The following is a 12,474-nucleotide window of genomic DNA, read 5'->3' on the forward strand; positions in this document are numbered from 1 at the left end:
GTATACCACGTATAGTGTGCAGTACTGCTCCGGCTTTTATTGACTTCACCCTCAGGGTGATGTCTCCCAAAAATGTGAAGTCTTGTATGATTGGTCACATGATTATTAAAAGATGACCAAATATTTCGTACATATATTGTATGAATACTTGCATTTTGGTATTTTGGATATAGTCTAGAGAGATGGTTTTAACCAAAACCTATAGATATAAAATGGTTTATTATGAAAACAAATGAATTGTAAAGTAGCCTTGGAGCTGTAGTAGCTGTCATTTACTTTAATATAAATGTGGACATTATTTTCAAAAACATGACAACCCTTTCTGATAAGAAGCAGTTTTATTATAAAAAGTTGTTAATATTTTTGTCCTTGGACACATATGGACCAGTATTAGAACTTACTCTATTAATATACTGTATACTGAGGCTTTGAACCACAGAAATGTTTTTGTAGTTCTTATGTCTATTGGCAGAAGCCATCACTTTTACTTTTTTATTAATTGTATTTTACTAATTCAACATTTTATAATTTATGTAGTGGTAGCTTTTTTCAACATAAGGAAAACAATTTGTAATTTTACTTGTACAGTGATTGGTTCAGAAGATCCAAGTGTGCCAGCATTGTATTTCAAAAAATGTAATGAGTAAAATGTTGTTTGTATAAAGAACATTTCCTAAAATAAGACTTTTAAAACAAAACACAACACAAGGTTCATACAAGCCAGAGTGTAAACCTACCATATATGCAACTGAAGAATTATTAACCACAAGAATATATGATATACTTTGCAGCGCCCACTGGTTCATGACCCCAAATACATTTGATACACAATGTTTTTCTTTTTTGAAAAAAAAAAAGACATGATCTGAAACAGTTCTTAATTTGCACATGCATGGATGTCTGATAGAAAAATTTAATTGAAAGCATAAGAGGAAACTTTTCAAACTGTATTCTGAACTTGTACTCCCCCCTATCCACCCATGTAGTTCCCCAAGATCAAATAGACTGGTACAAAGGAAATGTTGTATTTCGACTGCCAAAATGTCAAAATACATCTGTTGTAGTAATCTCATTGCATGCCAGTGTATGTCAATGCTAGCCTGGGCCCCAGCTAGTCTTTAGAAGTAGTACTAAAAACTTAATGGTTGGTTGACGCTCCAGTACGTGGCATCAAACTGACTCACAAACTGCTGCCAGACTTTGATTTTACATCCAAAGCAAATTTTCTTTCAGATTTATTTCAGATTTTAAATATTAAGTACCTGCTCTTAATGTAAGCTTTACAGAATAAAATGTACAACACAGCCAGCTGTTATTCATGAATAAACTGTATTGTTGAAGACAGAGAGGGAGAAGATAGGCGCAATATGTTTAAGACATTAATGAAAGGAAAAAGGATCTCCATTTCTAAATGTACAGCTGACTAAAAGACACAAGATAACCGCCTCAGTCACTACAATTTCCAGCATTCACCGCTGGTCAGTCAATGGGATGTTTAAAAAGAAAATATTTGCCTAGGGCTGAATGATTCTCCTTGTGGATAATTATAGAATATATGCTGGTCTGTGGGAGGCAGCGGAGATGTGTGTGTTTGAGTGTCGGTGGTGCTGGGCAGCAGCAGCAGGATCGTAGTGGGTCATTGTTTGGTGACTGAACGGTGACCCTGAGAGGGGAGCGGGAGGTGGTAGTACAGGGGCACTTCGCTTCAGAAAGTTACACTGAGGAGTCTTTGTCTGACACACACACACACACACACACACACACACACACTTGTTTTGCTATATGTAGTGAGGACCATGTGTTGACTCCCATTGACTTCCATTGATTTTCAGTCATTTTCAACCCTTTCTATGCCCTAACCCTGACAATAACCCTAAACCTAACCATTACCAGTGCATGCCTAACCCTAACCTTAACCTAAAGTCAATTCACACCTTAGTCCTAAACCTAACCGTTAGCAAAATAGGTCGTGAGGACCAGCAAAATGTCCTCACTTTGGTACAAACGGTCCTCAATTTGATGGTGAAATCGGGAAAATGATTCTCACTGTGATGCCAAGACAGGAACACACACACACACAAAATTCATGGTTAAAACAGACTCACATTTAAGGCTGTCTTATTACTGACTTGGAAAATAAACAGTCTTCTCTATATAGTTTGTGTGCAATTATTTTCTAATAGAATATATATACAAATGCAATAATAATGAAACCATTCTAAGTAAAGCAACACCAAGGGAACAAGGGTGAGAGGAAACCAGAACTGTTAGGAAAACAAAGGCAATAAACAACATGAATATAAACCACAAATAAGAACATCTGACTAAAGTAAACAGCCTTTTTGTTTGTACTCTTAGAATAAGTGGACAAATATAGTGCGATTAGATTTGTAAATATGGAATTTGCCACATATTATCATTAGTTAAATTGCCATTATTTTGTTTATATTAGTATTCTTTCCCTGAATACAAAAAATAATATGCTCATACCTTGTGATATGACAATTCCTAATGACTGATGAGTGTTTCTGGATGCTCTTTGCAAGATTTACAGTTGGGGTCTCTTATTTTAATATATTTCATCATGTATTGATTAGTGGGATAGTTTCTCTGGAATTTGAAGTTGTGAAATCTAGAAAATGTAACCCTGTTTTTTCATGAGAGTTCATTACCACTAATTTTCTTAAGTAATGTATATGATTTTTCCATGAGAAATTGAATAATTTTTGGTCAAAGGATTTCAGAGTTTGATTGTCTAAATGCAGGGTAAGGGCATAATAAGTAACTTGTGATATCAGTAATTATGAGAGGAGAATTGCAAATCTTACATTCAGAATCAAGTATATGTTGTGTAATAACAGCGTCCAAAAAGAGTTCAGGGTTTCCATTTAAGTGACTGAGTGCATAAAGTCTGCTCTAAAAAGACCAGACATAGTTTGCAATAATTTTTGGTTCATAGGATACTTGACCTTCTATATTTAACTCTTGAAATGTACTGGATTTAGCACAATGCTTTCTCATTGTAAAAAAAAAAAACATAGGAGTTACTGTCACCCTCTTCCAACCATCTTACAAAGGCTCATTCTGCCCTATTTTTTGTAACTTTTGTCCAGCTCATTTGTAAAATGGCTAAATTGATTTTATCACGCTTTTACAAGTCTAAAGGTTTCTTTTTAGAGACCATAATATATTCACAGATTAATTTATTTTCTTTGGCTTTCTTGGACATTTTTAAATCAGAACCATATTGTCTTAGAAACTTTGCAATCTCAAATTTTAACAGTTCCCTGTTGGTGCCATATTGGTGCCATATCTATTTTCAGTGTTAGAGATTGTTTGGGAGATTTTTGGTTGTACTGAGTCTAGTTAGAGTAATGCATTATTTAGAATCCAGTTCACCTTCAGCCTTCCTATTCTGTGATTGGCAATCAGAAAGATTTATTGAAATGTATAATGTTTTATGGTCTGTGAGCGGAGTAGAAAGAATATTGACAACAGTGTTATTGCCGTTTAGGCAATCAGCCACTAAGCTGTAATCAATATGAGACTATTTAGACCTATCATTATTACTCCAGGTGAAAGCAGTCCCGTGGAAATCTTTCTCTCCATTCCTCCTTTAAATTGTATGTTTGCTTGAATGACTTTAGGAGAGTGTTGGAATCTTGAGCTCGAGGTGGCCATTTGTCTAATTGATTATCTAATATCATATTAAAATCCCCTCCTCTAGAGATAATTACATTGGGGAATTTGTTTAGACCCTCGGTTAGATTATTTTCTGTCAGAAAAAGCAGTTGTGAGTTTTCATGTTTTGAGTTATAACCATAAATATCTATTGTAATCATGATCTTATTGCAATTAGATAATATTATGAATACAAAGTGTCTGTGAATATAACATTCATTCAAAAGGATGTCCCCTTCAAATCTTTTTAGGGTAAGAGTGCCAGCTGAATGGTGGCTACTATGTGACAGATTAATGTTATCACTATACTGACTTTTACAGAAATTTATGTCATCATTAGTAGAATATGATTCTTGAAAGAAATAAGATCTGTATGTATTTGTACTCGTACTCATTGTCTTCGCTTTTCTTGCACCGGGCAGCAGTCTAAGCAGAGATGCCCAGACTTATCTCTCCCCAGACACCTCCTTCAGCTTCTCTGGATGGAGCCCAAAACATTCTGAGGCCAGGTGAGAGACATAGTCACTCCAGCATGTCCTGGGCTGTCTCCTGGACCGTTACCTGGGCGTGTCATGGGCTTCAGTGAAATGTGTCTGGAACACCTCCTGAGGGAGGCGTCCAGTGGGCATCCGAAACTGATGCCTGAGCCACCTCAGGTGACTCCTCTCTATGTGGGGGAGCGGCGACTCTACTCTGAGCTCCCCCCGGATGGTCGAGCGCCTCACCTTATCTCTAAGTGAGTGTCTAGCCACCCTGCGGACGAAGTCTTTGCTAGAGGGGTCAGCAGGACCATGTCAGTCCTAAAAAGTAGAGACGGGATCCACTTGTCAGCCATGCTGTAGTCCAATATACATATAGCTGGGTTTTTGCTCTTTTTGGAGAATCTTTTTCAGTTTCGATTTGTGTCGTTATAAAGGTCTGCCTCTCTGTTTAAAAGTACAGCATAAGTGGCGTAGCGTCTAGTTAAAAGTTTTCTGATTCAGTTTAGCAATTAAGCAAGTTTTGGCGCAAAAGGTTGAAAAGCAGCGTCTGCTTAAACCAAATCTTGGTTGACCCATAAAACGAACTTTCTCAACATGCACAATTTGAACAAATACTCCAGGGGGAGGGGGACAGTAGTATGCAGAAACAATTGTGCCTCAGTTGTCCTCTCTTTATATTAGTGTCATTTAGGACTCTTTATGTTGGCTTCTTATGGAGACATCCATGAAGAAAGGCCCAAGATGGGATTCAAAGACAGAAACTTATTGTGAGGCAACATTACTAAAATCTACAGCATTGTGCAGCCTGTTTTGGTGATATGAAAATAAAAATTTGACTGAAAGATTTACAATTAGAGAAACCAGAGTCCATCTATTTCAGTTTTTCTTGTTGTAAACTCAATACGACACAGGAAGACCAGGTTTCTGGTGCATTACTGGGATTATTTGTATTTTCCTCTTACATTCAGATCCATCATGCTGCCGATTATCTTGTCTTTTGGCAATTGATCAAACAGTTTTTAAATCAGCTTCTAGCTCCACTTGTTACAATTAGCTGTTTACAAATACACAGCACACCTGTTGATGTACGCTGATTGTTTTTTGAGCTTTGCAATGCTGCCACGTAGTGGATGTTTTTGGTACTTGCTGGTACAATCCTTAGAAACCAACAGGACATGCAGCTGAAAACATGCTTTGAAACTGCCTCTTATTGAACGTATTTGTTCCAGAAAAATCTGTTTTCGCCTTATTTAATAAGTATAGATTTTACTATAACCTACCGAAGTAGGCTAATCTAGTTGTTTTGTTTTGTTTTGTTTGCTAAGCATAATAAAAAGAACTCATTGATCATTTGAACCGAAAAAATTTATTTATGTATTAATGTATTAACATTTAAAATAGCATATTTAGGGACTTATGTTTGAATAATTTATAGGTTAATGTTAAGAAGCTTAACAAGCAAAAATACTATTCAATAATTCAAGCCAATATTTAAAGATAAAATGTGCAAAGATTTAAAGAAGTATTGAAAAAAATGCTTACACAAATACATATTAACTGATATGCTTAAAATCTCATTAGCATTAAAGTTTGTATATCTTAGAATTGGTAAATATGCATAAATAATGATATTTTCAAAAGAGAGGCCAGTCTTGGCTTTGAAGCCAGATATAAATTGGCTTTGGGTGGGTTTTTAACTGTACAAATGCAAATCTTGTTAGTTATTTTTATCTTTACTTAGCCTCATCCAGAGAGATGCAAATGTTCAATGATGCCTTATTAGGAAGTAATATAAATAAGTGGGAGAAGGATTAAACTAGGGTTATTAAAACTCCAGTGTGGGCTGCTGTCTTTCAGTTTTTATATGTGTGTCTGCTCCAACATACCTAAATGAAAATAAATGGTCTTAAGCATGATTCTGTAGAAGTTGACATGATACTCAGAAGGCAACTCACCCATTTGATTCAAGTGATTTGGGGATGCATCTAAGACTTCAGCCCCTTAGGCTCCGACTTTTAGACCTCTGCTGACAGCATTTGGTAGTATTGTTAACTAAATTATGAGTGACAGTATTCACTGTCTGCTGTAAGCTATCTGTCTGATGTTAACTTTGTAAACTGTTTACAATAAATAAGGAAGACAAATACACAGCAAACTGCTGTGTATTTTCTGCACCAATAAATTCTTACATCACCTATAATATTCAACCCACTGAGGAGTGAAGTAAATAAAGTAAATCTTAACAAATTGCAATTTCTGCTCCGGTTCGAACCAGAATTGTTATTCTGATGTGCAGCACCATAGCCATTTTTCAAACGGGTTTGTCACCAGAATGATCTTTATTAAGAGGCGATGATTATTCTAATTAACATTTGGAAAGACCTATTAGTTATTTAATGCAATATCAGGAGATGATCTGTATGGATAAAAAGAAAAAAAAAATGTACCAGATAAACTTCATGTTCAGAACAGCACCAGTTCTCGTCTTAGTGGTGTGGCTGTTGACTTCCTGCTCGAACCATTATCGTAATCATGCCATGAACTGTATTGTGTACTCACCCGCAACTTTGGGTTGTTCATTAAATTAAATTAAATTAAATTCTGTTTTATTTATATAGCGCCAATTCACAACACATGTCATCTCAAGGCACTTTACAAAGTCAATTCAATCGAATCATACAGATTTCAAGTTGGGTACATACATTCCAATTAATCCTAACTATCAAACAGTGGAGTCGCATTCAGTTTACTATTCAAATTGGTTAAAAAGTTTTCTATCTAAGGAAATCCAGCAGGTTGCATCCAGTCAGTGACTTGCAGCATTCACTCCTCCTAGCTGAGCATGCAGCGACAGTGGACAACTGCTTGCATTGACTTTGCAGCAATCCCTCATACTGAGCATGCTTGTAGCAACAGTGGAGAGGAAAAACTCCCTTTTAACAGGAAGAAACCTCCAGCAGAACCAGTCTCAGTGTGAGCGGCCATCTGCCACGACCGACTGGGGGTTTGAGCGAACAGAGCAGAGACACAAAAAGAACACAGAAGCACTGATCCAGGAGAACTTTCTATATGAACGAAAAGTTAAACATTAATCATTATAGCTCATTTAGAGGCTTCAGCTAGGAGAGAAAGACAGCAACAAGGCACTCAAAGCACTGTACACGAGGAAAAACATTACAATGATACAGAAAATCAAACACAAAAAAACAAAACAAATGACATTAATAATCTTTGGGGGTTTACTGGTAAGAGCTGGTTCTAATCCAATCTTTCTAATAGAGGTAATCAGCTCATTAAGTCCTCTGTGGTAAGGAATTCATCCTGTGCTAGAAGAAAAATGATAATATTAATCCTTGAGGTCGCTGGTATGAGGCAGCTGTGGTCCCATCATTCAAATAGTAACAGTCATGGGCACTCTCTGAAGTCTAAGTAGAGAAGCTGGGTCACTGGTATAAAACATTTTTAGTCCAAACTTTTTAAATACTAATAATGTTTAGGTTTCACTGGTATGAAATTGTAGTAATACAATCCTTCACAGAAATCTAAAAATCTATGAATCCTTCTAACAAATCTAAAAATCTCTGGTCATTGGTGTAAAAACAGCTGTAGTAAATACTAATAATATTTGGCTTTTGCTGGTAATCCTTCTGAGAAATCTGAAAATCTATGAAAAGTAATGAAATCATACATTTAGGTAAAGTAAGGTAGCAGAAAAAAAAAATCATATTTCAAACTCTATTCTTAACAGAATACAGTCTGAAATAGTGCAGAAAACGTCAGCAGGGGTAAGCAACACACACATAAGTAAAGATTTAGCAAGGGTAGGGTGGAATCTTGAGGGTGCAAATGTAAGTCTGGGTGTGTTTGCAAGAATTAGACTCTCAACACTGATAGAAGCGCCATTGTCCTTGAGAAGAGAGGTGGAAGTTTTATCAATCGGCAGCAAAGTCCTATCAGCACACAGCTGGTAGGGGAGTGCTGGGGAAGAGCGTCGTGTTTATATAACATCCAAGAGATATTTTCTCGATAGACAGTTAGCAGAAGTTGCCAAGGCCACGTTGGGGCGTCGCATTTAGAAAAACAATAAATGTTGTGGTTCAGGCAGTTGTGAATTTCCAACCACCTTAAGACTTTTACTGGTATGTCTCAATTGCGAATACAAATAGCCAAATTTCTGGTATTTTTTCCGCAGATCTGGAGCGTACAACTACTCCAAGATTATATCCTTTAACCTCTGAGTCCAACCGCTGCCAGCTTGCGATTCTGTTCAAGAATTGTGTCCAGCTTGCAATTCTGCTCTCTTAACATTTCAGTCTGAATGTTGATTGCTCTACAGACTCCATCCAACATCGCAGGAAGCTTTGGAATGCTTTGAACAGCTGCCCACGCTTTGCGATTCACTCGATAAGACAAGTAACCACCAACTCCAAAAAGCAGAAATCCTGTTATCAAAAGTCCAAATATGTACACATTTTCTACGTCCGCGACCGACATCGTAGTCAGGTACAATATCTTCCACTACTGCTAGAGTCTAGAGTATGAAAGAGAGCACATACAGTTAGTCACAATAGAAGCTCAACAGTAGCTATGTCTAGGAGAGACAGGGTTAGCACTGAAACACAGGGCCAAGTGGATCATCTGTATAAATCCAAGAATCCATTGCTTCATAATTTTCATGCAAAACCTGTCTTGGTATAGACATTGTTCTTGGTCTTTTTACTGTGTCGTCAACAGGCAGTCACGCATTCAACATCTTCTAATTAGAAAGGCCTTTTTTGTAAAGAAAACTGTTTAAACGACAAGCTCTTTCAGTTTTATAGATTCAAAGGGTTTTTTCTGTCAATTTTAAAAGCCATTGGGAAGAACAATTGTGTTATATGGTTCATACTTTCAAGATGTTTTCTCTCTCTAAAATATAATTTTTTTCCCCATCAAAGAAGATGCAATCTGAAAAGACATTGGCTCTGTTCAATCAAGGGGCATTTTGAATCTGATTCAGGGAGGACAATTGTCTCAACATAAACGTGAAAGCATAATGTATTCCAGATGTTTGGCTGGCCTTTCATTAACTCCAAAGATGCTCCTGTAAAAAAAAAAAAAAAAATAGACAAGACTGATGGAGAAGAGAGAAAGTAGGCACAGAGAGGAAGAACAGATGCTGCAGAGAAAGACGAGACAGAGACAAAAAGCAGAGACAAAAAGCCAAGAAAAGGTCCTTTGTGCTCAGCTACGTCTGTTGACTCATGATTCTGATCTGAGCGTGTGATGGCTCCAGTTTCTGTCTACCAGTCTGAAAGAGATTAACTCCTACAGGATGGTCTCTGCAAACCTTAAAACAGAGAGGTGGCTTTCATGCTGCTTGTTTGAGTTGACAAGGTTCCCTGAACATAGACACATTCCAGTCATTATCATTACTTTGCTGCTGAGCTGATAGCCTACGGGGGTTACTGACAGACATAGGCAGATCAGGCATTCATATGTGTTTCTCCACAGCCTTCTATTAGCAGGACCTGGAGTGCACCTTCACCAGGTGTTTGCAGCCAAGTGGTTTATGATGGGGCAGGACTGGAATGTCCCACTGCAACACAAGCCTGCCATAGCCATCAGGAACACAAAGGGGGGAATTCTGGAACATTTTTCCTCTCTAATTACTGTGTTCAGCATCAACAAATTAAATGAGGCAGAACAGAATAATATGTTCAAATAACACACTGCTGTATGATAATAGGCAAGGCAAATAAAGTGCTTTGTATGTGTGTGACAGCCTACGTTTAAGATAACTTCTCTGGTTATACAATCAATCAAGTTAAGTTTAATATTCAAAGACTTTTGCAAAAATATTTGTTCTAGTAACATCAAAATAGAAGTTGAAAATTAAAGTTTCTGGTAGAAATTTAAAACAATCTGTTTTCAGACATGCATTTTTCTTCAATAAGTGTGGTGGGCTGAAGGTTTAGCAGTTGGTAACACTGTTGACCTGCTGAAGGAAAGTCCTGAATATGAATGTGGTAAGCGCCTTTATGTATGGAATTTTCTGGGTTTTCTGTGAGCATGCCATCCTTCTCCCTCAGTCCAAGAACATGTATGTTAGGTTGACTGGCCATCATAAACTGGCTGGTTTCACATGGTGTCTGTCTTGTATTTGACTGTGTTGGCCTATGATGAACTGGTGAACAGCGCAGGATGTTCCCTGCCTGTCAACCAAAGATTGTTGGATATAGGCAGCAACCCCCCGTGACGATCCAAGAAATACGCAGATACATAGTAAATAGGTAAATGGATAAATTTGTGGTGTCAAAGCAATTTATATGTAAAAAACACAGTAGATTAGGAATTGACAATTATTTAACTGACACTCTTATCTCAAAAAGTGATGTCCATTGTACTTGTATTTAGGGCCATTCTGAAAATTTGTGTATTGCCTCCATTTAGGCCTTGGGGTCCTTTAGAAAATCAGGGAGAGTTTTTTATAATCAATATTTTTTTTTATCTCTGAGTTCACTAATTACTGATTATCACTGATAACCTGTTAAAGGAGAATTAATGGAAATCAATGTTCTGCAGTCGGTGCCATTTTAGTTCATTAGTCTCCCTTCCTCAGCTGCCTGCTTTCTCTCGCCTCAGCTGTTTCCCATATCTCCTGATTGTCACTCACCTGCATCCCATGTCATTCTTTCTGCTCTCGGCAGAGGAGGATGCTTTTTCTCTGTCTCCCGCACCCCTTCCCATATCTGCCCTGCTTCAGCTCTGTGTCTTGTCTTTGGAGCCTCTTCTTCTTCCAAATTCTTAGTTATGGATTTGGTCAGCTGGTCTCTCAATGCAATTGATCAAATTTTCTCGAGGAGAAGACAGGGTGAAGGAGAGCCCAACTTGTCCGGACTGGACGTTTTTCTCTGGATACACAATGGACTCCTGGCAGAAGTGGAGGATTGTGTGTTTGTCGATAATGTCAGTCGAGGATGTGGAAGATGTATATATAATTGGATGTTTGATATCAGGATTTCTGCTTTTTGGAGTCAGCGGTTACCTGGCATATCGAGAAATTCGGAGAGTGTCAGCAGCTGTTCTGGCAATTGTGAGGCTGCCTGGCAGGTATGATGGGATCTTCAGGGTGATCAGCACACAGACTGGGATATTACGTGAGCTGAATCGCAGACTGGATGTGATCCTTACACAGGATCGCAGGCAGGTTGTGGTTCCTGGACTCAGGGGTGAAATGGGATAAATCTTGGAGAAAGTTGTTTGCTCGGATCTGGCAAAAGACCAGGAATTTGGCTGTTTGGATTCGCCTTTGAGAAGCACCAGCAAGACTCTCAAGGCTGACGAAAAATTAAGAGTCAGCCTAACCCAAATAATTATTGTTTTTCTGAATCTTGCTCCCCTGCACGGCCTTGATGGCTGGCTATCTTCAACTTCTCCTGGAAGTTATGTAAACATGACGCTCTGCTCCCTCTGCCCCCTCCCTTCCCTGAGGACATCTGTGGATCTGTTCAGAATTTTGTGGCCGGTTGATGAACATTCCAACGTATCATCAAGGACAATGGCCTCTGTGACAGTGCTTCATGGACTTACTTGCACACACACACATGCTCAAGATAAACATATGCACCCCCTCACACCACCTTCACCGTTCCCGGCATGATGTTGTTTTGTAAACTTGTTGCTTCTTTGTGCTGAGGTTTTTTGCAATCTCAAACTGTATCCTGCTAAGGATAAAGTGTGAAATATGATTTTTTCCCCTCTACTTACCTAATGTGGCCTCTTTTCTCATCTAGCAAGGGCGGCGCCTGTGAGTGGGCAACAAAGCCTCGGTGACCCGTCCCCCCCTTGTCTTGTGTCATGATGTCTGTTTGGATGGGTGGTACTGGAATTCTAATTTTCCCTCGGGGATCAATAAAGTATCTTTTGAATTGAATTGAATTGAATTGAATTCCCCATATCTCCCACAGCATCTAAGTTCTTTTACACACCATGTCCTTTGCTAGATCATTCTGTCAGACTTCTATTAACATGTCCAATCCTTTATGTAGTTTTGCCTTTGACTCCACCCTTTTCCATGTCCTGTTCCTGTATATTTTCTGTTCTTATTCAACAAATCCTATTATGTTTATCGAACGCCCCTCAATGCCTGGGTCCAACTCCACCACCACACAACCTGAAAAATCACTCTTTATGTTAAGTGTTAAAAAGGCAGTTCCAGCTTCATTCTTAGCACACCTAATAATGAGGTTAAACTGTGTAAGCATTAATAGTAAAATCTAAACCAAGTTTCCCAGTACTGACAGTTACATTTAATTCCTTGCTGTGTTAG

General features: G+C 38.1%; 1 protein-coding gene across 7 annotated transcripts in view; it reads left to right on the plus strand.

Annotated features, from left to right (window-relative positions):
* matn4 (matrilin 4) overlaps positions 1–12,474 on the plus strand; it is a 49,498-nt gene that overhangs the window by 7,907 nt on the left and 29,117 nt on the right. The window lies entirely within an intron of this gene.

Source organism: Girardinichthys multiradiatus, chromosome 20, assembly GCF_021462225.1.
Source record: "Girardinichthys multiradiatus isolate DD_20200921_A chromosome 20, DD_fGirMul_XY1, whole genome shotgun sequence".
Classification (NCBI taxonomy): domain Eukaryota; kingdom Metazoa; phylum Chordata; class Actinopteri; order Cyprinodontiformes; family Goodeidae; genus Girardinichthys; species Girardinichthys multiradiatus.